This window comes from Pteropus medius, unplaced genomic scaffold (genome assembly GCF_902729225.1).
Source record: "Pteropus medius unplaced genomic scaffold, Ma_sr-lr_union100, whole genome shotgun sequence".
NCBI classification, from domain to species: domain Eukaryota; kingdom Metazoa; phylum Chordata; class Mammalia; order Chiroptera; family Pteropodidae; genus Pteropus; species Pteropus medius.
Genome location: NW_024351730.1, coordinates 32063085 through 32088282, shown reverse-complemented (window position 1 = coordinate 32088282; position 25198 = coordinate 32063085). Strand labels below are relative to the sequence as shown.

The following is a 25198-nucleotide window of genomic DNA, read 5'->3' as shown; positions in this document are numbered from 1 at the left end:
ACATAACATGTGACATATAGATATTTGCTTGGTAAATGTTTTTCGATGAATAAAAGTTGAAGCCACAGAAGAGGGTGATGGGCATGTTTTAGCAATTATTGATAAGGGGAAATTTGATGCTTAGGGTAAAAGTATATATATCTTTTTTTCATTTGAAGATTTTATGGAAAAATATAATTTAGCATGAAATTAAAAAAAGTTGAAGGAAGAAGCTTAATGAAGAATGACCCGGAAGAAATATGGGTTAAAAGAGCTGTGACTTAGAGGCTTGCACTATGGCTTTTTTCCTGAATTGCTATGGTCGAGATGTTTTTCTTCTGCTATATTTTATACATCATTAAATTAGGGATAATAATTATTATAATTATCAAGATAGAAGAATTTCCATAAGAGGATGTTTGAGTCAAAAGTGGACAGGAGGTAGCTTTACTTAGCTCCTCTTATGATTTGAAATATACAATTATGGCTTGAAATAAAGTTAAAAAGTGGCTTGACTTTTTACCCTCATTTTGGAAGCATCTTTTTTTTGGTAATTAGTATTACCCTCACATCTTTGACATTAAAATTTTTATTTTATTTATGTATTTTTAGAAACTAGTTTTTGGCAAAATAAGCAATCATAAGAATGAAGAGATAGACTGTTTTGTGTGGTTTTTTTTTTTTTTGGTCAGATATTTTGCATAATTAAATTTAATTGCATTTAGATAACTTAAGATTCAGATAATTTCATAAAGTTTGGATATCTTCTTTGAAACAAAGAGTAATTTTGGGTATTTATTCCATAAATAAATCACTTACAAATAGTAGACTTGAAAATCAGCTGTAAATTTTGAATTTATGTCCTGGCAGGCTCACTGCCGTTTCCATGGTAACAGAGGCCAGTTACTGTCAGCCCAGTGTCGCTTTGCTGGTTGACTTCAGCAGTGAACTCTGTGTGATGCTGCCAAATGTCTGGCTTCTGTGTTTCCTGTTCCAAGCAATTATTTCTTATGTTGAATACTAATGACTAGTCTACAAAGGCTACGGTTCAATTCCACTGAAGATGGGCCCAGGAATTATATGTGGAAAAGTAGTGAGTGTTTTGCCTCTAGTGAATTAAAAACTGTGCGTAATTGGATTGTACATCCCTAACTAGGTATGCCAGTAGTTTATTATTAATGTTACCTTGCTATTATTAGGCAGCTGGGCCTAAATGAGAAATGACAACATTTCTGTCATTATTGAGTCAAATGCTTTTTTAGGAAGGCCTGCTGATTATGACTGCCTAGCACCATCATGTAAATCCAAATGGTGGTGCACATGTATGCTAGCAAAAAATAAATTTGCTACCGAATTGCTTTTTTGCTGTTTAAAATGTTTATGTATTGATTGCTCTGAAATGGAGAAAAAGCAGCTGCCTGAAATGCCAGTGAAATGGCTGTGAAATTTAAAATGTGAGAGGGAAAAAAATAAAAGCATTTGAATAGAAAAAAAGCTAAGCAGTTTTTGCTTTTTAAAAATGAAGAGTGCTATGATTTGAAGTTCTAGTTCTACGATGGTTATCAGTGTAGGGAATTGACATCCTCTTTGCCTGGGTCACATCCTATGCCAGAAATCTGAAGACCAGCCTCATTACAGTTATGTTTATCTCTAGAGCGCAAGTTCCTTGCGAGTAGACCGTTTTCATCATTACATTCCTGAGAACTAGCACAGTGACATACAGTAAGTGCTCAATAAGTATTTAATGAATTAAATGAAACTCTATGAATCTCTTGCAAGAAGTTTCTGGTATTTAAACCCATCAAGTTTCCTGGAAGAAGCTATTAGACTCTTCTCTCATTAAAGAGTATAATAGCCTCCACTACCATGACCTTCACTGCTGTGGACCTTACATTGGCAGTTACTTATGGCAGTGGCCACTCCAAGGGTCCGCTCCTAGCAGACATCACTCAAAGATTACTCTTCTCATCAGCAGTTTCCCCCGCCCCCAGCTTTAAGATCCAATTAATCATAGCTTTTGGTGGCATCAGTTAACATTTCTAACAGATTGACCACCCTCTTCACCGTGTCACAGTCAAAGTTGCCAGTGGTTGTTTTAAGCAGGCATTTCCAATGTTGTTCCTTTCGTTGTGCCAAAATCAGCCCCTGATTCTCAATGGGGAAACAATTTTGTCTTTCCAGCTGCCCCCCCCCCCCCTGCCCCAACTCCACCACCTCCTAGGACATTTGGCAATATCTAGAGTAATTTTTGGTTGTCATAACTTGGCAGGAAGTGGGGTGGAATGGGGAGTGCTATTGGTGTGTAATAAGGCTAGGGATGCTGTTAATCATACTGCAATGCACAGGACAGCCCTCACAAGTAAGACTTACTTGGCACAAAATGTCAGTAGTGCCACAGTCGAGAGACTTTATTCTGGTGCTTAAAACTCTTTTATGGAACTTGTTCAACACCCTTCAGAATTAAACTCTATGCCTTCCTCTTCCTCTTCCTCCCCCTTCTTAGGCTTAGCTTATTTCTTATACTTTGAACATTCACTTTCTTTACCTGCAAATTTCAGAAGGTAGAAAGTCAGATGTGCAAATTGAGTTTCAGGAATAATCAATTGTGAATACCCCTTTGGTTTTAAGAGAAACATATAAGGAAAGCTCTATAAATGTACCACAAGGAGCTTTGAAGCTATTTTATAAATAAATATTTTGCATTTTTCTAAACCTTTTTTCATTGTTGAGGAATTTTAAATTGGATATTTGTGTATTACATCGAATTCTGGAAAGCAAGTTCAACAATTTTAACAATATTATTCCTAGAATGGGCATTTTTTTTGGTCTTTGAAATCACCAAATTGATCTGATGATGTTATAGTCATGTTATAAAAAACAACTGAATATTTTTATGCATGAATATATGCCTGAAATTTTGGATTCTAACATGAAAAAGTTATATAATTCTTATGGCCATAAAAAAAGATGAAATACTGCCATTTGCAACAACATGGATGGATCTTGAAATTATCATGCTAAATGAAATAAGTCAGACAGAAAAAGTTGAGAACCATGTGATTTACTCGTGTGGTCTATAAAACTGAAAGCAACAAACAAACAACAAACAAACAGAGACTCATGGATCCAGACAACAGTTTAGTGGTAACCAGAGGGATGGGGGAGGGACAGAGGTAGATAAGGATTAGGGGGTCAAATATACGGTGACGTAAGGAAATTTAACTTTGGGTGGTGAAAACACAATGCAATATACATATGACATATTGAATTATTATTGACGTACACTTGAAACCTATATAATTTTATTAACCAATGTCACTCCAATAAATTTAATTTAAAAATAAAAATAAAAGAAGAGTTACATATAAAAAAAAGTTAGATAATTGCACAGCACTGGATAGACATTCTCAAAACTCGAAAAAGGGAATGTTGATTGTCACTTGTTTAATAATTTCAGTGATACTTGAAGAACGGGTAGCATTTCATCTTTAAAATTCTTTATACATATTAACTAATTAATCCTCATAACCCTCTTATAATAAGAAATGTATTATTATCTCTCTTGAAAGATTTCAACACTATTTACCATACAATATTCCAGTTTAGCAAATTCATGAACAGTGATTAAGGGTAATGTTCTTGCTCCCAAAAACTATAATTAAAGCCCCTTCTCAAATGCTTTCTTTGTAAATAGCATAACATAGGAATTTTTAGTCTTTGCTTTTAGGAGACTAGTCTTGTTAGTTTAAGAGAAAGGCAATTTGGATAATAAATTTACAAAGTACTGAGATAAATTAATATTTTATAAATTAATGTCTATATGTTGCCAAAATCAAATCTGTAATCTCTTTTCCTTTTAGTGCATCATAAAATAAATTAAAAAGTTAAAAATACTATTTAATAAAATACTACACTGCATATTCTTACTTTTAACAAGCTATTGCAGTTGAAACATACAAATAAGGCATCTGTACAAAACATTGGCTTACAACAAATATGTGGTGATGACCCAGCCCAGGTTGTTTTGTGTTCATTATTTACAATATTGCTATATGTAATGTGATATCTCCAATATTCCCCCCCCACGCACACATACACTGCTTATTTTTGCTTTTGAATTGTGAAACTTGGGTTGGTACAGCAAATTGTGTTGTCATTTAGCATTTTGTTGAGTTGAATTAATCATTTATATATCAGTTCAACTTTCCTACTAGCTCTGGATAATTTGAGTAGTTTAGTACCTGTTGTTATTTATGGTATAAAATCAAAGCCTCGATTTGTTAAATAACAAAAAACTAAAGCTGAATTTTATGAACATCTCTTTCATTTACAAAATTTGTAAGTGGTAATAAATTCAATATGGATATAATGATGTCTGATTGCTTTAGTATGACTTTAGAAATAAACCTAACTCATTCATTCAAGAAATATTTTTGAGAGTTTACCTTGTGCCAGGGAATATAAGCAGTACAAGAAAGACAAAGCAGCTAAAGGAAGCCAGAGATGCTTATAATATTTTAAATGTTAAATACCATACTTTAATCAGTGGCACTTAAAGTATGGTACCCTGACCAGCAGCATCAGCTACACCTAGGAATTCATCAGAGATATAAATTTTAGGCTCCACTCCAGGTCTATGAATCAGAATCTTTGAGGTTAGGGCCCAGCAATCTGTGTTTTTGAGATTTGAATGCATGCTCAAGTTTGACAACTATTGTTTTGGCAGGCTGACAGAATGATCTTTTCTAATAAGGATATAAAAAGTCAATTTTTCTTAAGGCAGAGGTCCTATAAATAGAATTTATAGAAAATGTTTTAAGGAATAATTACAAATGTACATTCAGGGTCATCAATGACTGAGATATAAGAAATTCTCATCATTTATTATAATTGAAGAAAAATGTTATGAGAAATTATTAAAAATTCTAACTTTAATGAGACTTGGCGTTTTTCTTTCTTAGAGTGGTTTAGATCACTTGTCTTATCTAAGTCTGTGATATGAGATTTCTTGTGCCATTTAAATAGTTTATAGGCAAAGAAAATTATATTTGCATTTCAGTTCTATGTTCACCAGTCAGTACTGCTTTATAATTTTCTCCTTCATATCATCTAATAGGGAAATTTCTTGGGGCTATTTGGTTCCATTTTATCAGAGAGGTAAAGCTTTTCTTCATGTCTCACCCTCGCAAAAAGTGTCAATGTCTCTGTTTAGGGCTCTGCCCAGTGTTGGGCCGTCCAGGGTTGGCTCCTTTTAACTCCTTGGTACTCTTTCAAATGGGAGGTTCTGTTCCTTCCTCCTACTTCTGAGACCTCAGCCCTTCCTTCTTTTTAAATTAGTCATTGCTGCACTTTCTTCTCTCTTTCCCGTAAATCTGGTCTTAACTAATTTTAGGAGCAAAACTCTTGCCTGAGTGTTTTAAATTGGGTTTTCTCAAAGTAAAACTTTGAGGCAAGGATTTACATGCAGGGTAGTTCATTTGGGAGGTGATTCCAGGAAACATAAGTGGGAGAGTGGGAAGTGAGAAAGGGAAGGGAAAGAAGATACTAGATGGTATGTTATCAACTCATGTACCAGATATACAAAAGGGCTCAATCCTGCGGAGGAACTCTGGGAGGTAGAATAGAGTTAGCACACCTCAGAGCTATCACAATTAAGGAGTAAGAAAGCTGGGTATTTATCTCTTGACTCCTCATTCATCTTTTGTTGAGAGCTGCTTCTGTAAGTGTTATCCCTCTGTATTCCTGGCTTGTCCTGCACATAGATTGAGCACTTTCCTTGGCCAGAGAAAAGCCCTCAGGCAGAGAGCTTCAGATGTTCATAGCGAGCAGCCTTCATAATGTAGAGGTGAAAGCCAAGGGTAATATAATTTGGGAACCAGTAATGTTACTAGCACCAGGCAGAAAATGTAAATTAAACTCATTCGAAAGCAGAAGTACTGTGTGCTCTTCTTTCAACCCGGACGACCAAAAAGACCTGACCTGGTAGAAACAGGCTCATCCCCTTTCATAATAATTAGAGAAGTTCTCTAAGTTTTTATTTCTCAAGAAACAGTGAACATTTAACATATTTAGAACTCACGGGAATGAATAATTCCGTACATTTGATTTTTTCATCTACCTGAAAGTTTGACCCTTTAAGTAATGATATTTTGGCACAATAATTTTTTTAAATAGAAATATATTCACACTTTATTTCCTTCTTAAGGAGAGGACATGAAATAGATTTTACATTTTGCTGAAGACTCAGTAATTTTATTTAATGTAGTGTACTAAAGCCATAGCCATAGTTTCATTTGTAACTATAGAGAGAAGGAAATTTAAGAAAGATGGTAACTTGGTAGTGGCTTTCTCGACAAAACATCTTATGCCAACTTGGTTTTATCCATTTGTTCTTCTCATAAAAGGAGAGTGACAACCTGGGCAGGGAAATAAAAATAGTTATGAGATCACAAACCACCACAGCTTTCTCTAAAGTGGTTTTATTGCCCGTCCCACCTACATGATCTCTCTGCAGAAGCCATTCCCACCTTTGGACTTGTCAGCACTGTTCAGAGCACATCTATTATTTCTATACTACAAACACAGTGGATCCCAGTAATCTTCTCGTCCACATACAAGTTCTTTCTCTTCTCATGTGTTGTTGACAGAGTAAAACGAGGATTATGTTTCATCCTTTTAAGATTTTGTGCTGGAGATGTGGAGGGAAGAATTACATTTTCTTAATAATCTTTTAAATCAATATCATATTACACTATCTTGGACATCACTCAGTTGTACACATTTCTGCATGTTCTTTTTAACTTTTTATTAGAAATAAAATTCTGGACACCATTTTTATTTTTTAAATAATTTTAATTACAGTTGACATACAATATTATATTTGTTTCAGGTGAACAACATAGTGATTAAACATTTATATAACTTACAAAGTGATTACCCCAATAAATCTAGTATCTATCTGATACCATGCATAGTTGTTATGATATTGTTGACTATGTTTGTTGGCACCTTCTACTATAGTCTTCATTTCAGTTATTTTATTATTTATTTCTGACTGGTTCTTTTTTACATTTTCTATTTCCATCTTTATATTTTCTATCTCTTTGTTGAAGTTCTCACTGAGATCATTGAGCATCCTTATAACCAGTGTTTTGAACTCCTGGGAGGGGCTCTGCCATAGGCCAAGTTCAGCCACAGCCTGCACCTTGTCTAGGACCACCTGGCATGAGCCACCAAGCGATCCACAGGTGACTGCCACCCTCATTGGGCTTGGAGGTGCCTGGGAGAAGCCAAGCCTAGAACTGATACTGACTGTTGCCAGTGCCAGGCTTGGGGATGCTTAGCAAGAGGTATGGGGCACCTGAGGCCAGATGCTATTTGCTTGGGGTTTGTGAACCTTTGAGAGATTTTAAGAAAGTCTGTTGCATGTGCTAAGACAGGTCATTTATATGGAAAAGCCACTGGAAGTGGCTTGGATGAGCCTGCAAGTTGGGTCAGGCAGGGTCTCAGGGTAACACCGGGGCAGGGTGACCAGTACTAGCCAGGTTGATGGAAATTCAGATATGGCACCTGCCTAAGTTTACATGCCAGGAGAGAGGAGGGCTCAGCAAAGGAACAGTGGCTTCTGCCAGCACTGTCTGGGAGGAAGCTACCTCTCCAATCCTCTCCCTGCAGCCAGACAATTCAGTTCATTTCCATATATCCCTGGTACCTTTTGAGCTACTGTCTTCAGCGCTGGAGTTCAGAGTGAGCCAGCCTGTTAGTGAGTAAGTTACTGCATGGACCCATTAGAAGGAACACCTGGCACTGCAGCAGCCCTCTGTCTCACTCAGCTATAGTCTCCACTGGTTTTCACAGGAAGAAGTTGTAGAAACTTCTTTTCCCAGCACTGGAACTCTGGGTTGGGGAGCCTGGTATGGGGCTGGGACCCCTTGCTCCTTTGAGGGGACCTCTGTGGCTGAAATATCCCTCCTGATTTTTAACCACCACATCGGGATGTGGGACCAGCCTTTTCTACATTTCCACCCCTCCTACCAGTCTCGAGCTGGCTTCTCTATGTCCTTAGTTGTAGAACTGCTGTTCAGCTAGACTTCAGGTGATTCTAAATGATGATTGTTCTAGAGTTTAGTTTTAATTTTGATGTGGTTAGGAGAGGAAGCAAACATAGCATTTACTTAATCTGCCATCTTGACTTGATATCCACTGGATACCATTTTTAAAAAAGAATTAATAATTAGACAAATGGTGAAAACCTCGAAATGTTCCTGATTAATTTATAAGAATTAATTTCATATAAATACACTTTAGAATTAGCAACACTGTAAAATCTGAGAAGTAAGCATTTTTCTCCAGGACTCAATTAGTGGAACAAAACTGTGGCTCAGCAAGATAAGAGGAAAGGTCCAGTGTAATGGTTATATTTCCTGAGGAAAGCATGATGGCCTGAAGTTTTCTTTCAATATAAGTACAAAAATTTATGAAATTATTTTTAAAAAGTTATATGACTATCCATATATTTGTTTACATTTCAGCCCCAAATATTTTATTTTATAGAAATTTGTAGCATTAGCCTTTGTGAAATAAATTTGTTTTTTTCTTCTGCTTTAACCCAAGGACATTTAGTTCCTTGGAGTCCTTTTAGTTTGGAAGTTTGCAAGTACGAGTGCCATATAAAATGATGTAGGAGATAGCTGGTACTTGAAATGAATTATCTGAAAACCTAAATTTTATGCCAAAATGTTATAATTTACATTTTTTTTTTTTTTTGGTCCTAGCATCTAGCCTTCCAGTGCCATGTCTCAGTTTGAAATGACAAAGTTAAATGCATTTCTTTAAAAAAAGTATGTACAGCTCAGTTGACTGCCTTTGCTCAAATAAAACATTGTACATTTTGTAACTATTGGGCCAGGAATGGAGTGTGCTTGGATATTTCTACTAAGACCTATTCATCAGAATATCATATAGCTGCTCCAGTATAGCTAATGTGATGTGTAGTTTGTCTATCTAAAATTGGCTTATTCTGGACCTATAAAGTATTTCAACAGCTGCCTTTTTGAAGTACTGATTCCATACAGGTAAAAGATAAACCTTGCTATACTGAATTCCATTAGGAAGAGGTGTTTCTTGGACAGCACCAATGCCTAAAATGGTGCTGAGATGTCAATAACTATTCAGTGAGCAAATGACTCAAATTGAACTTTTTTTCTGGTGTTGTGTCTCTGTCATGCACAGGTAAAGTCTGACCCAGTTCTCCACCTGTCTGGGGCACCACCGCACTTATTTTAGGCCTCTAGTGGTCTTTACTATGTTAGCATGTATACTATATTATAGTTTTCCTTATTCACAAGTCTTCAGTCACCACCAGACTGAATGTTTCTTTAAAGTGGCTTCCCTTATGTATTCTTGCATCATCAAAGTCTACATGATGGTTTACATAATATCTAATAGACTTTTAGCAAGCTAGTTTTTCAACATTTCCAAAAAATTTGCAAGTGTCTTTTTCTTTTACACATTTGCTTTTCAGTACAGGAAGATGAGTCTTTGCTCAAAGTCGATTAAAAAGATAAAAAGGCCAACTATGTAAAGCTCCTAGATCTGATATAGTGATTGATAGATTTGTTTATTCAGTCAATCAGTAATTTATGAGTGCTGAGTGCCCACTGGGTGCCAGGCACTGTTCTTCGTGCTAAGGAAACAGCAATGAATAAAATAGACCCACATCCCTGTATGGGTTTATTCCAATGAGGGAAATAAACAGTAAGTAAAACATTGAGCCTATTACATAGTGGTCAAATACTAGGGAGAAGGAATAAAGCTGGGAAAGGGAATACCAGTAACTGAGAGAGTGAGTTGACATTTTTGATAGGGTGAGTGGCCATTGCTAGCATCATCAAGAAGATAACTTTTGAGTAAAGACTTGAAGACTTGTTCACTTGCCAGCTATGTGAACATCTAAGGTAGCATTCCAGGAAGAAGGAACAGCACATTAAGTCCAATGGCCAGTTCTTAGTTTTCATGTGACTTACCTGCTTTAACAGCTCTCGATGCAGGAGATCACTCTACTACCTGGCACCACTCTCCCAGATTTCCTGTTGTCTTACTGATGGCTTTTTTGTTGGTTTCTCCTTCCCGTGATTTTAATATGTTGGAGTTCTCTATAGCTCAGTTATCATAATTCTTCTCTCTCCACTTTCTATATCAGATCATCTAATCCTGTGGCTAACTACATATAAAGACATATAAATTTATATTACCAACCCTGACTTTTCTGACCACTCTATTCAAACTCATATACTTAATTGCTTATTTGACATCCCATATGCTTATCCCAAACTTAATATGTCCCAAATTAAACTTCTATTCTCAGCTCCACTTCCCATCCTTCTTTACCTCATCCTTTGCCATCTCAGTAAATGGCATCATTATTTACATAGTTGTTCAAGCTAAAACTTGGGAGCTTTCCATAGCCCTTTTTTTTTATCTTACATCTCACGTAAAACTTATTGAATTTATATATTCATTTATTGAAAAATGAATCAAGGTCTCTCTTTTGAGCTTCCATAGCACCCTATTTACAGCACTATCATAGCACTAAAAAAACTGTGTCTTAATTGGAAGTAATTTTTCTCATTTATTAGACTATGAGCCCCTGGTAGGAAAAGACCATTAACATTCATCTCTGATTTGTGAATATTGAGAAAACGCCTGGGCACATGGGGGTGCTTCATAAAAGTGTATTGAATGAATTAATGATCACTTAGTCTTATTGTTCCCTAAAGAAGCAATTTGAAGAACCTCTAGTATCTCCCCAAAGCATTAGGCTAGTCGCATTGCTATGATCAGTTATCTTGCACTGGGTAAAATGCAGCCCATTTCTGGTTTAGAAAATAGTTGAATGATATTCTGAAACCACATGACATTTTAGACTCTATGCAATTTCCCACATGACATAAAATGCAGAATTTAAGACAACACAGGCAGAGTTTAGAACCTGATTTTGTAGAGTTTGACACTGGTGTTCATCTAGTCCAATGCCTTTATCCGTGATAAAGTTGAGGGCCAGAGCTCAGGAGGCAACAACACTAGAGCTAGAGTTGGGATACCTGCATCACAGTCCAGATCTTTCCCCACCACTCCATTCTTCCATAGCTTACTCAGTTTCCTTGGTCTTGGTTATTATGTCTCCAGTGGTAAACTGAGAAGACGGTATATATTCAACATCTTTATTCTAATATATTTTCTCATGTTAGATTTTGTTTTTTTTTATATATTTAGAAGCCTCGATGATTCAATTCAGTGAGTCATACTTTTATCACAAGAATAGGAATGATGCAGACACATTAGATAAGATTTTTAGACAATTTCCAATTTATAGTGTGTTTCTAAGTATCACCAACATTGTTGAAGACCGTCCTTAACTTAAATTATATCTGGTAGTGCTTAATTGTTTTTTTTTAATAGGTTAGGTAGATTTATGCAAGAGTGTGCAATTTATAGATTAATGGAAGTAATTTTAATGTAAGCATTTAAACAATGAAAATTGCTTTATATCCAGAACATTTAGTGATAATAAAGTTAATTTGATTCTTGAGAATTTTAGAACACCTGATGTTTAGAAATGTAGAATAAACCATTACTTATGACTCTTTTCTAAAAGACGGCAGCTGTGTTTCCTACGCGGTGATGATTATTTTTAAGATTACCATACAAAAAAGAGCAAGAATATACTTAGATTGCATACAGAGTTTATATGATCTATTTTTGGTTTAAAAAAAAAAAAGAGCAAAAAACAAGAAGTTTGTGAATAAGAATTTTGGTAGAAATAGCTCATAATTAATAGATATTTAGAAAACTGAAAACTAGAATCACCTCTAACACAGTGACAGTGCTTTTATTTAACTGTTGACAAGCAGGGACAACACTTTAAAATGTTTTTGTCGATTGATTATAAAGAGTAAATACTGGCTTTATTGGTCTATGATTCTAAAAAATGGATTTTGCTCTTTTATGCTTTCCTTGATGATCTTTCCTCTGCAGCTGGGTAAATGCTCTTCCTTTGTCCTCCTATAACACCTGGAGCAATTCAAACTTTCTTCATTGAATTCAAAATGGTGTGTTACACTCTTGTCTTGTCTTTCCTGAATGGAGCTTAAGGTCCCTGAAGGCAGATCTGATTCTCTATTTCTGTTAACAGTGCATTTTACCAAACAGGCTCTAACTTGCTCTCTGTCCATCAGTTTCAAAATCCTCTTGGTTTAGCCTTTAAATTATTTTCTTATTAGTCTTTGCTGACACTGAGAAGTATCATCAATAAAACAATAGAGTTACTCTGCCTAAGGCTACTCATAGGAGTTGGAAGGAGGAGCATACGCTAAAGATGATGACTTCCTCCCCACCCCATCCTTAACATACCTGAGGAATTCCACGCCACCCTCATTTAGTACAGCCTTGAGATTAAGAGCAATAACTCTGGAGCCAGGCTGCCTGGATGTGAATCTGTGTTGCACTGTTTACTAGCCCTGCCACTTATTAGCTGTGTGAGCTTGGGCAAGTTCTTCACTGCTCTCTTCCTCAATTTTCTCATCTGTAAAATGGGGATAATAATATAACCTACTTCATATGGTTGCAATGAGAATGAAATTAAGTGAGTCAATATATATAAAGTGCTTAAAGCAATGCCTGACACAGAGTAAACACTATACATGTTAGCTGTAATTATTATTATTTATGTTATTATTATTATTTATTTAGTAATGCTTCCTCTCTATGCAGTGACAGGAGAGAGCAATGACAGAGTTTCTGTGGTGTTAGACCACCTCTCCACAATCCTTGCTGCCCCAGGCACTGGACAAGTCAGCTTCAGATCCAAGAGTGTAAAGCAATTCAGTCGTAATTTATATAATATTTTTTATAATATAAATCAAGGGATGCAAACTGACAGCTGGCAGTGATTTGATTTGTTGGCACATACAGTTCTTTAAAAGTGGATGTAACTATATAGATGTTAGGCTTCTCTGAAATTCATTAATGAAATGACACTGAACTTATATAACTGCTCTCTTCAAATAAGTAAATTTCCTTGAGTTTTAAGAAGGAACTGGAAAGGTAAATCTCAGAATTATTTTTAGAAGATGCAAATTTTGTTGGAGGTTATCCTTTAAAAGCAAGATTCCATGATGTTGGTTAAAAATTGCATCTTTCTGGCTTCTTTTCATGCATTCATTCCCACCTTCCAACTTAAATGTCTACAGAAAAAAAAAAAAAGAAAGAGGAAAACACGAAAAGTCAGAACAGAAACAAAAACAAGGACTGACAATTTCCTTTTGCTAAGTATTAAGGGACTTTCCATTGCATGGTCATGAAAACTGGACTGAAAAAAGCGACAGATAGTCTCTATGGCAAGAAAGAAAGAAAAAAATATGCTTTTGTGAAGCTAGATATGAAGACCCTTTGTTTCTTTGTCACTTCATACCCTGGCAAAAATAAAGATCTACCAACTCAAAAATTAGTTGCTGCTGTTCAAAGAACTTTTCACTTTAGGTTTTAGTTTATTAAAGGCTCACAATAACCTATGGGATAGGTAGTATTATTCTTATGATCTAGGTGAGGAAAGAGAAGCACAGAGTACTGTGGAAGACACACTTGAGAAGCAGAGGAGAGGGATGATGAAATGATGACAGTGCAAATGATAGGTATGGAAACCAGAGAACATAATTCCAACCAACCATGGAATAGGAATCATGCAGAGGAGTAACTGAGCCCAATTGAAAGGAAAGCATTTACCTTCCTGAGATAAAGAGACTGAGCATGCACAGCTCTCTACCAAGGAAAGAGAGACAGCTGAGCTAAGTTGCTAGAGGCAGGCTTTCTAGATTCAACTTCTTCCTCTACCACAAGCTGGATGACCTATTGTGAATTACTTAACCCTCCTAAGCCTCACTTTCTTCATTTGTAAAATGGAGATGATAGTGACAGTATGTTCCTTATATGGTTTGCATGAGGATTAAGTGAGTCTCGCATGTGAAGTAGTTCATAAAATTGTGACACATAGTAAGTGCCCAATAAGCAATAGCTACTTTTATTATTAATTATTATTATTATTATTATCGAATGGGTGAAAAGGGAGGAGAATGCATAGTCGAATGATTTGAGTTCTAATTGATTGGGTTTATTTACTGCATATCTACTCATAGCCATTGATGTACTTACCTAGATTGTAAAACTTTAAGAGGGGGGTTCACAGATTTGACCACAGAACCTCCATACCCTATTTTTCCTCATGAAGTATAAATAATATGTCATGGGGTATACTACAGACCACTGTCTAGGAAATGTTCTTTATTTCATACACCTTGTACACAAGAATAGAAAAACGGATGTGAAAATGTCTTTTATTGATGACCTGTACTGCAAACAACTAACCGTCAAAGTTTCCGGAGCAAAGGGGCCCACCTGCCTGCACACATCTAAGTCAATGAGTTACATGCGGGTTGTGCAGCAAAGAAAGTAAAGATTTATTAGAGAGTTGCAAGTCCCAGAGACACAGGTGAGCTATTGCTCCCTGGGTGTCTCGAGGGGCAAGATTATACAGGGGAAAAATCCTTAGTCATGGAAACAGAGAGTTGGAGTCGTAGACGCTACTGATTGGATGGGGCTGGGAAATTGGTCATCATGTCTGGTTCTGGAATCAGCCACAGCTTCATCCCATTTGGTCTGATGGTTGATGGGGCTCTTCTGTCTTGATGGGTCTGGGACTGAAACACACCTAAAGCCGAGATGTTATCCTTAGTATAACCGAAACTTATTGTCCTCGTGATCCACAGACCTGAGGCTTTATTCTTAAAATATTTGACACTGGCCAGAACTTTATATCCTAAGGCTTAATGGTTGAGAGAGTAGGCATACAACGGTGGAAGGATAAGGGCAGAAAAAAAGCAAGTGAGTCACAATGCCATTATCTAGGCACAACTAGCTTGAATCAAAGAAAAAGCTATAAGTGAAATCTGGGTGTGGTTACGAAAGGGCTTCTTAACTGTACAAAACATCATAAATACACTTTTTCCCCCCATTGTACAAAATCATATATCTAAGCATGCAAACTTTATGATCACTCACTCTTGTCAACACCATCACCTTTAACATCGAAAATTTTTCTTGGCACCTTTACGGAATGTTGTAAAAAAAAAAAAAAACCGAGTTAAAATTGGCAGAGCTCCAGCCTTCTGGGTGATTTATTTTACCACATTACATATAATTCCTTCAAAGTGATCGTCATTTATTGTCTGTTATCATGTCATAAGGACACTATTCTCTTATGTGTTGAAATTACATTTCTCTACTGTGCCTTACTTTGCTATCAGAGTGATACTGAGTTAACATAAAAAAACACATTATTCAGGGTTTTGTTTTACTTTTTTCCTTCAGCACTGTTGATAGCTTATATTGATCAGTTTTTGTTTTATTTAATGTTTTTGTGTCTGATGGCATATCTTACATGGCTTCCAGAACTGAGCATGGGTTTGTTCAGAGAGAAGTTACTAGCTCTCATAGAAATTTTTCCCGCTGTACCTCATCACTAATAAGCTGGGTTGGGGAAATAGAATTAAAAATAAAATCTCTTGCCACCCCAGTGACTCTCATCTATGTAGAAAAGAATGAAACTGTTTTATTTTTGATTAAGCATTAAATTAGACTGAGATGTATATCACGAGCAATCTTGTAAGGAGATTGCAAAGGGGAAAAGAAACTTCACTCTTTTATATAGCGAGGCAGATACAATTCATAACATACATGTTAATTATCTTTATCAAAGAAAAAAATAAAACTTCTTGTGTTTTTATGACAAGCAGGTAGTAATATCATGAAGCCAAGTACCTAGGTTTAATTCCCACAGAGACAGGAAAATGGAGTGCCATCCGTTCTCCTAGAAGTTCACATTTCAAAGAAATGGCTCTGAGACCTCCAAGAAATACATTACTTGGATGCAGAACTGGCATGAAGCTTATTAAGCTTTTAAAAAGATTTAGGTATATCTCAAAAACACAGAGAAAGAATTTAAAATTTCAGATTTTCTAAGCGAAATTCTAAGGGATGGGTAGGAATAGTCTTCCCTTTTGATACTAGGGAAAATTTAAAGTATTTTTTTAGGTATGTATTTACCCAGGCAGTTTCCCATTTTTGTTACTATTTTATAGTTGCACTACAGTTTGTTAATTACCTTCATTGCTGTTTCTACTTTTTCTCAGCAGTTTGCAGTTATATAAATATCCAGCAAGTCCAAGAAATTATCAGAATTACATTAGGATTAATTAAAATACAATATTTGCCTTGAGAGATTCTCTTTAAATATATTATACTAATGGAATGATTTTTGATTAGAATCCTTGATTCTTGATTAGCAGTGAGTGCACAGCATACTCATTTTACCTTAAATTCACAAACTGTTGTAGAGAGTTATGCTTGCACTTTCAAATTAACTATGTGAGTATTATGTTATAGTTTCTTATGAAATCTTATCCAATCTAAGCCTAAGGAGTAGTTTAACTCTGTAACCCAATAATCTAAATTTTTAATTGAGTTTTTCTTATAAGGCCCAATAATTTTTTCCTGAGTTCTTATCAATAGCATCAAATTAATGTGGTAATCTAGGCTTTTCGATAATTATTCCATCTCTCAAATGATTTGTTCCACACGCACGATGCAAAGATACTGTTGCCATTCTCTACTATCAAAGTATTTTTATGAAGCACCCACTGAAGGGTACAGATTGAATTTTTAGTGTTTAATGTACAATGAGTTGTCTTGAGAACAAACCCAAACTATGGGCCATTTTTTGCATCACTCCAATCAATAGTCAATTAAATCCCCATGAATAATAGGAGTCCACCTTTATTTACTATTTATACTGAGACTGGAGAGAACTTGCATGATGAGCAGTTAGGACACAGCTGAAAGACTGTGTCCCCTTCCTTAAGGACCCTACATTCCAGTGGAATTTCCTTTGTCTTTAACTTATTGTCTCAAAGCTCTCATTGTTGAGTTTTCAGTTAAAGTGTGATCCGAAGACCATGTTTTCAGAAGTAAGACTTAGGGACACCTGTCCTCCCAGACTTTAGAAACTGAGTCATTGGGTAACAGTGTCAGGGGGGCACACATACACCATGTTTGTGGTTGGCTGCAAATAACAGAACCCAACATTTATTAACTTGAGCAGCAAAGGGATTTGTTGGAAGGGCATATGCTGGTTCACAAAGCAGAGAAGCATCGAAGATCCAAGGTGAGAAGATTGCCAAGATAAAAAAAGGTAGGCAGTGAAGAGCACAGTCTGATTTTCAGCTGGGGAGAGGTTGGCTAGAATGCTGGGGCTGGGAACTGTCTGCCTGCTTGATTCTGCTTAATGCTTCCCCTTTACATATTATCCTCTCAGGAGTCAAAATTCCAGTCAGAAGCATCTGATTAGATGAGCCACCTTCCAGTAATATCAGCTTTATTACAGCAAGGGAGTAAACAGAGAGAGAGTTATCCCATTTTGCTTTCTAGAGTGGGAGACGTTACCCTGCCTCCAAATTATTTTGATATTTATGTCAAATGCTGCTTCTTTATCCACTCTCTGTTCTAAGTTTTTTGCATATATTAATTTATTTATTCTTACAACACTCTATGTGGCAGTTATCATTCTTCCCATTTGCACAGCAAAGAAACTGGGCACAAGAAGTTTACTTGCCCCAAATCACACAGTAAATGGTAGAGACAGAATTTGAAGCTAGGCACTCAAGTTGCAGAATGTGTGCTTTCTCCAAGGATGAATGTTCAGAAGCTTAATCAAAAAAAAAAAAAAAAAAAAAAAGAAAAGGAAAAGACAGAAAAGGAGAAAATGACAAATCAACAATCACATGTTTGTTTGATGATAAAATATGTAATATCTATTATTTTTTCTATACTTTGTAAATTTACGTAGTTTTTTTCACTTGTAGTATTGGATTTACAGATTTACAAAGATAGTACAATTTCCATATACAGTCTTTACTCAGCTTCCCCTAAAGTTAACATTTTATGTAACCATGGTACAATGACAAAAACAGAAATTAACATTGATACATAACTATTAATAAACTACAGGCTTGAATCATATTTGCCCAGTTCTTCCACTAATGTCCTTTCTGTGTTCCAAGATCTAATCCAGGATCCTACTTGTGTTTCCTTACCATATGTCTTTAATCACCTTCAATCTGTGTAGGTTTGTCTTTCTTTGTCTCCTGTGACTTTGATAGTTTGGGTGAATAACGGTCAAGTATTTTGCAGAACATTCTTTAATGAGCTTATCTAAAATGTTTTATTTTATGATTAAATCAAGCTTACGAATGTGGAGGAAGAATGCCCTTTTTAGTGCATTCAATCAGGGAGTATATGATGTCAATATGTCATATTATTAGTGATGTTAACATTGATAACTTAAGGTGGCTATGTCTTATTTTTTAATTCTAAGTTTTCTTTTAAAAAGTTAGCTAAATTAACATTTCTAGTATTTAGTAAATTTTATTTTTTTTTTATTAGCAGGTTTTGTGATATTGCAAAACTTCTAACTCATATGAATTCCTGGATCATATATAACTTGCTCTTGCCTTTCAGTGACTAAGTTTCTATGATTTAGAACATAATCTGTTCCTTCAACCACACACAACTAAATGCTCCATCTGATGTTTAATAAGCTTAGTGAAAGATGAGCAGGCCACTATGTCCCCATTTTGGAGTGGATACCATAGCCAACGGCAATCCTTATTCTGATACAAAATGTAGTACCACACTAGGGAGTTAGTGAATTATAGCCAATTCTGTCAAATTAATGAGTATCCAGGCCACTTCTTTTGCTGTTCTTGAAAGCTACATTTGTTAGTAAGGGCTTCCAGCCAATTTGGCAATTAGCCTAGACTTTATGATACTATATACAGCTCATTTAAAACAAATTCTCCATACATAAAATTGAGTAAAACATATGCCAAAATGATAATGCAGACAAGTTATTGTTAAAGAAAACCACTTTGCAATAGTCTCTGTGTAAGCCCACAGTCTTTTCTAGCTTTGGTTTTAACTGAAATACATATTTAGGAAACAATAATGATTTTATAGTTTTGTGTTTTATGTATATAAAATAAACTGTATACTGAATATAATTTATTATTATTAAACTCTTTATTCCTTATACTAGAGAACCAAAAATGAACTCTCCTTAATTTTTGACAACTTTAGAAATAGTATTACATGTTGTTTGTGTGTATTTGTTTGCTCTTAAAAATAAATGGTACCATTTGCTCCAGGCTTCTAACAGACAGTGGAAATTGTTAATGTTTGGTAAACCATTTGTTAATAAAATTAAATTTAGATGAGTGATAGCGAAAGTGTGGCTAAAGGTAGGAAAATGATAAAATTACATATTCATGTAAGTCAGTGTTTAGTGTGCAACAGTTTTAGCAATGCTTTTATATTTATCAACTTGGAACATGGTAAAATGCTGATTATTTGACATTCTTGTGTACTTTGCTTTTGCAAAAAGAATTTAGCATTTTTAAAAGTTACCTTCTGCTTAGCCATCTAGTCACATAATCATTACTTTTTATCTCAATGTTTAGGCACTTTAAAAAGCATCTTAGTAATCAGTTTTAAATTTAAGTTTGTTATATGATTGCTTTTAAACAATTTTATCAGTTTGTTACTGCTAAGAGCTAGTATGGATCCCAGAACCTTGAATTAATAAATAAATCTTAACAATAATGTATACGAATTCATAAAAATTTAAAAAAATAACTAAGTTTACTTACCAGGATATATGTCTACAATTTTTTTGTGTGTTTTGTTTTGTTTTGTTTTGTTTTGAGGTGAGTGACGGGGGAGTGAGAAAAGCCATTTAGCAGCAGGGAACAGGACACAAAAATAAATATTTCTATGGATCCTTTTTGGTTTCTGGACTGATGAAAGATCCCTCACTCTAAGAAATCATGCAGTAGTGCTGTGTTGGAGCTGGCTTGTACCAGCTTGCAAGAACCAATTGTTAAATTCTAAGGAGTTTTGTTACTTGGTTATTAAACACAGTCCTTATTTAAAATTAAATTGTATAAACTCACAATTAATTACATACTATTGAAAATAATAAAAACTCAAGACTCATCATTTCTCAATGATTTAAATTACACTCTACTATTGTTATTATTTTATTCATTCTCTTGAGGTTATTTATGTCTGTTGTATCTGTGTCATTGATTTAATTACTCTATAACGATATGCCACTGTACATCTCTTCCCAGCTCTGGGTGCAGAGACTTCATTTTGGTAGCTTAATAAGCTTATAATTAACATTATAAGTGTGTATTTTCTTAAAGAAAATAAAATTAAATATGATAGAAGACTGATTTGAAATCACTATTCTGTCATTTCTCTCTGTCATACTACACTAATATTTATCAATGAATAAATTAATATTCATTTGAGTTTACTACATATACCCTCTGCTTGGAATCCCTTTCCCTACAATATACCCTTGAATGTCTTTTTTGCCATCAGAATTTATATGTCATCCCTTCAGAGAAACCTCTTTTAATTATTGTATCTAAAATTGCCTATCCTGTCCTGCCCACTCCCTGACCTGGCACATTTGCCTTCCATCACATTGACTTCCTTCACTGTAGCACTTACTACTCTCTGAAAGTATGTAGTTTATTTATTTATATGTTTCATCTTTCTCCCTTACTGTAATATAAGCTTCCAGAGGGAAGGAATCTTCTATGATATTCTCATTTCTTTTTTTTTCATTGCCTAAAACAGAGTTAGGTACACAGTTGATGATCAATTTTTGTTTAAAAAATTGATTTAATATTTGAATAGACTATGTCAGCGAACAGGCTTCTAAATTAAAATAGGAGTTGAGAGATAGTTGAAGTAATATTTGAATATGAGATAAAAGAAAGTTAGTGAAAGTACTACTTAAAAAAAAAAAAAAATTGAGAAAAAGGAAGCTCTAGATGCTGGGATAAGCTATTCTAATGAAAATCAAAGACTAGTGTGTGTGTGTGTGTGTGTGTGTGTGTGTGTGTATGTGTGTGTATTAATATTCGTGATGTGTGTGTGAGACACATATAATTAAAAACACATTGAACTTTTGTTAACTTTCTTGGGGGTTAGAATTTAGATGCAGATTATGTCAAAAATTTAGTTATAGATGAGATTCATATATTGCATTTATTATGCTGTACTCATCTGTGAAAATAAAGCTCCTAAAGCAACATTAATTACGTGAATGAAGGAGAGAGTTTTATTTTAAGGAAGAGCAGCATATTCAGTTTTTTTGTGGCATTTTTCCAACTATAGAAGCCAGCTGTCAAGAGCTACTTTCTTTCCCAGAAGACTTGCACAGTGGAAGCTGAGGCTACAATTCTATTCCAAGCCAAACTTTGTATAATATGAGCAAATAAAATGCAAAAGAGCATTTTTAGTGACTTTGATGAAGGTAGCTATTTCTAATATTTAAAAGCGTGGTCAGGTTTATTGCTGTCTTTTTAAAAGTATGATTTGGGGATGGATAGATGATCTGTAATCCATAAAGTACTGAAATGTATGATTTATGAATTGAGAATAAAGGGTAATGAGGATATTGCTAAAGAAGAGTAATATTTGGTAAGTATTTGGGAAAAGCACGTTTATTTGTTCCTTCATTCACTTATTCCACATATAATTCTTAAACACTAATTATGTGTCAGGTAGGCATTGTTTCAAGTGCTTAGGGCTACAATGAAAGAAGTACTTTCTATCCTTAGCCTAATGGGGGAATAAAAACAAGTAAACAGGCTATTGTAGCAGTGTGATAATTGGTAGGATGAAGAAGTTTAAGGCCTTCTAAGAGCATATAAAAAGGAGACAGTTAGCCCAGATTTATGAAGTTTGAAAAATTGATCAGGTGATCATGATTAACCTTGTGGATTAAAAAGTGACTGGTATGCAATGAATAAATTAGAGACAGTAGTGTGTCAACAAATGTTTAAAACTGGCTCTTCAGGGGAACTAACAGCCCTGGCTTGTTGTATTTGCCCATTTCTATAGTGTAAATATTTCCACTATGCTGATTTAAAGCTACCAATATGGTCTCATGGAATGTGACGATGAGAAGGGATGGACATAGTGTGCTCTAGTGAGCAGAGTCGAGTAGGTTCTGTAGTGAGATAAAACGAACACGTCTCTGGTTAGAGAAGACAGAGCAGTGCCTTAGCGACTAGTTGGAGGCCACTTTATTAAGCCAGGGAAGAGATGACGTGGTACAAACTAAGTTGGTGAGATCTGAGCAATTTACAAAGATATTTAAGGAATAACGAAGCAGTTGAGAATTGAGACCATGGACTCAGAATCAGACTTTGTAAATCCTGGTGCTGCCACTTAGCTAGCACTGTGATGCTGGGCTATCTTTTAGCTTCTCTGAGTTTCAGTGTCCCATTTATAAACTGGTGATAATGATAGTACCAGACAATTAGGATTAAGAGAAATAAAGGAGCTAATACGTATGAAGTGCTTCAACTGGCAAATGTAATCTTCAATCAATAAATGTTATCTTTAGAAATACAGAGGAGATTAATGATTAGTGTGATGTTGAGTGGGCAGAGAAGGAGAAACAGGAGTCAAGAGTGACTTGTGATTTTCTAGCCTGTCTAAACAGATGGATAGAGATGTAATTTTTATAATCTCCCCAGTGAATTAGTAAGGATGGAAACAGAATTAAGTGTATGAATAAGAGCTGAGGAAGTATAGATGGAGAGTTTCTAAACCTGTGTGCACTTAAGATCATCTGGGGGCTTTAAATATACAGATCCTATGCCATGCTAGGCTTACTGAATTGACTTTCCCCAGACTAAGACCCAGGTATCTGAATTTTTAGAATGTTCCCAAGGTGATTCTGATGAAGTTAGTTCATAGAACAGCATGTCTGTCTACTGTAAAGGAATCTTTTAAGAATTTGAATTTATGAGAAGGGTTATAGAAGAAAGTAGCTGGAGGGAATTAAACAACAGAAATGAAAAAGATCTAAACCTGCAAATTTTGATGGGAAGGAGCCTGCAGATATGGAGCATTTGAAGTTATAGATGAAAGAGAATAAATGAGATAAGGAAAATGAGATAAGATAGGTTCAAGGTAAAAGGAGGGTGAATAGATCTTCACTAACTAAAAGAAATAAGAAGGAAGGATATGGATCCAAGTACTTTATTTATTTTTTTTTTGTGTGGTTTATGGTTAGCGTTAGAAGTTATAATTTGTGGAAATAATTTGAAATATTCCTATCTATTGGTTTGATTGAGACTGCCAAATTATCCTCTGGTATTTATTCTCCATTTATTCTTATTAGTAATTGAATGCCCTGAATTTTTGCTAAGCACATGGCCTCCTTTGTAGCTAAGTATGGATTTGTGACTATGGTTGGGCCAATGGAACGTGAATGGAATAATGTCTACATCTTCTGGGAAAGGTAAAGCGGCTTGCCCCGATTGCCTTTCTTTTTTTCACTTGGCTGAAAAATGACTGAATGGATGCTGATCTTGGACACGACATGCTTTCATCATGTGAGGGGTCAGTATGGGGTCCTAGCTGTCCTCCTGAACAGGACTTAAACTGCTTGTCTATCTACCTTTGCATATTATGTCAGAAGCAAATAAGCATTTATCTTATTTAAATACTGGTTTTTAGGGCCTCTTTGTTATAGTAGCTTAGACTGTACCCTGATTAGTACAAACGGATTCTATAAACGGATTCAAAGAAGTCAAACAGGCATCATTGAATACTAGCTATTTAATCACCAAATCAAACATGAACAGAGTGCTAAAAACATTGAAACTAAATAAGATGGAAATGCTTTAATTTTATCATAGGAAGCTTCCTGAAAGAGATGGATTTTTAATTAAAACTCAAAATTCATGTATCTTTACACCTTGGAAACTAGAGCACATATTATTGATTTTGCACTTCTACTCTCATAAGTCTTTTCTAGAGTAGCGAAATCATATTTGATTTTTAGAATCTTTTAGCCTGGGCAGATGTTGCACTATAGTGGCCTTTAGCAAGATGAAGTATTTCTCTAGAAAAGAGAAATACTTTCTAGAGAAATACTTTCTCTAGTATTTATTATCCTTTGGGTCCTCCACATTTGAAAAAAATGTGATTTTAAGTGTGATTATCCAAGTATGTATCATATAGAATTAATTATTTGGAATCACCCATTAGCAGTAGACTATATCATTTCCTTGTCACAGATTTCACTTTTACCTGAAAAATTGTATAGATTATTTTAAGTTGTGACCTTTATATTCTAGCGGTGGAACACCTAGTGGCTCTATGTTTTATGCAAAATCAGCTTGACTCTTATTTCCTAAGCAGATATGTAGATATGGGCTTTTATATTTCTCTTACTTATCAGACAATGTAATTTGAAGTGATTCTTTCAGAATCCATCATGATCGGAATTGCATATTCTGTGAAGAAACTGGTACATGTTCACTCAATGACTAAACAAAATTATTATCATAGATTTAATTTTGTTTTAATCAAGATCTTTCATTTTGTTAAAGCGGAGAAAATTTATAATGCCAGTGAAATCAGTTTGGAAGACAAGTAAGGTGTGTTTATACATGTAAAGCCTTAGAGAGACTTGGTGTTCACTGGAAAATGTTTTAATTTGGGAGACAGAGCCCCAAGCCAAATTCCTTATTATCTTCAATTTAGTTGAGAAAATTGCTTTAACCTCGATCTTTCTGTCAAGTTTGATTGACAGATAACTACTAGCTGAAGGTACACTGAAATGCTGAGTAACTTAAAATATCGTGAGATTTTCTGAAGAGAGTTTTTGTGTATGTGACAGAAACAGAAAATATTAAGGAGTCAGGTTTTCTCTGTTCCTCTGCCTAACCGATATACTATGCAGAATAGCACAATCTTTAGAGGCTGAACAACGGTCATGCATGGGTGCTTGCATGAAGATACTGTCTTGAGCGAAAAAGAGAGCAGCAAGGGATAGAAAGGAAGAGGGAAAGGAAAGAGAAAGACCCATCAAGAGATGGAAAGATAGGGGAGAAGTTTTAAGGAAGAGAGTTGAAAGTGAGAGTGGGGAGAGTTATGGAGTTTGGAAAATTGGAAGTCAATAGGAATAAGAAAAAAAGAGAGAACTTAAAGAAGTGGGTTGTAAGTTGGATCTCCT

The 25198-nt window shown here is 35.2% G+C and overlaps 1 protein-coding gene across 25 annotated transcripts in view; it reads left to right on the top strand.

Moving 5' to 3' along the window:
• Nucleotides 1–25198, top strand: part of MAPK10 (mitogen-activated protein kinase 10) — a 431719-nt gene that overhangs the window by 203518 nt on the left and 203003 nt on the right. Inside the window, exon 1 of one of the 25 annotated variants that reach the window (XM_039845813.1) lies at nt 17230–17281. The exons of the other annotated variants lie outside the window; for them this stretch is intronic. The gene's annotated coding sequence lies outside the window, so the exon portion shown is untranslated. Of the gene's footprint in view, nt 1–17229; nt 17282–25198 lie in introns of those variants that run through there. 25 annotated transcript variants of the gene reach the window in all.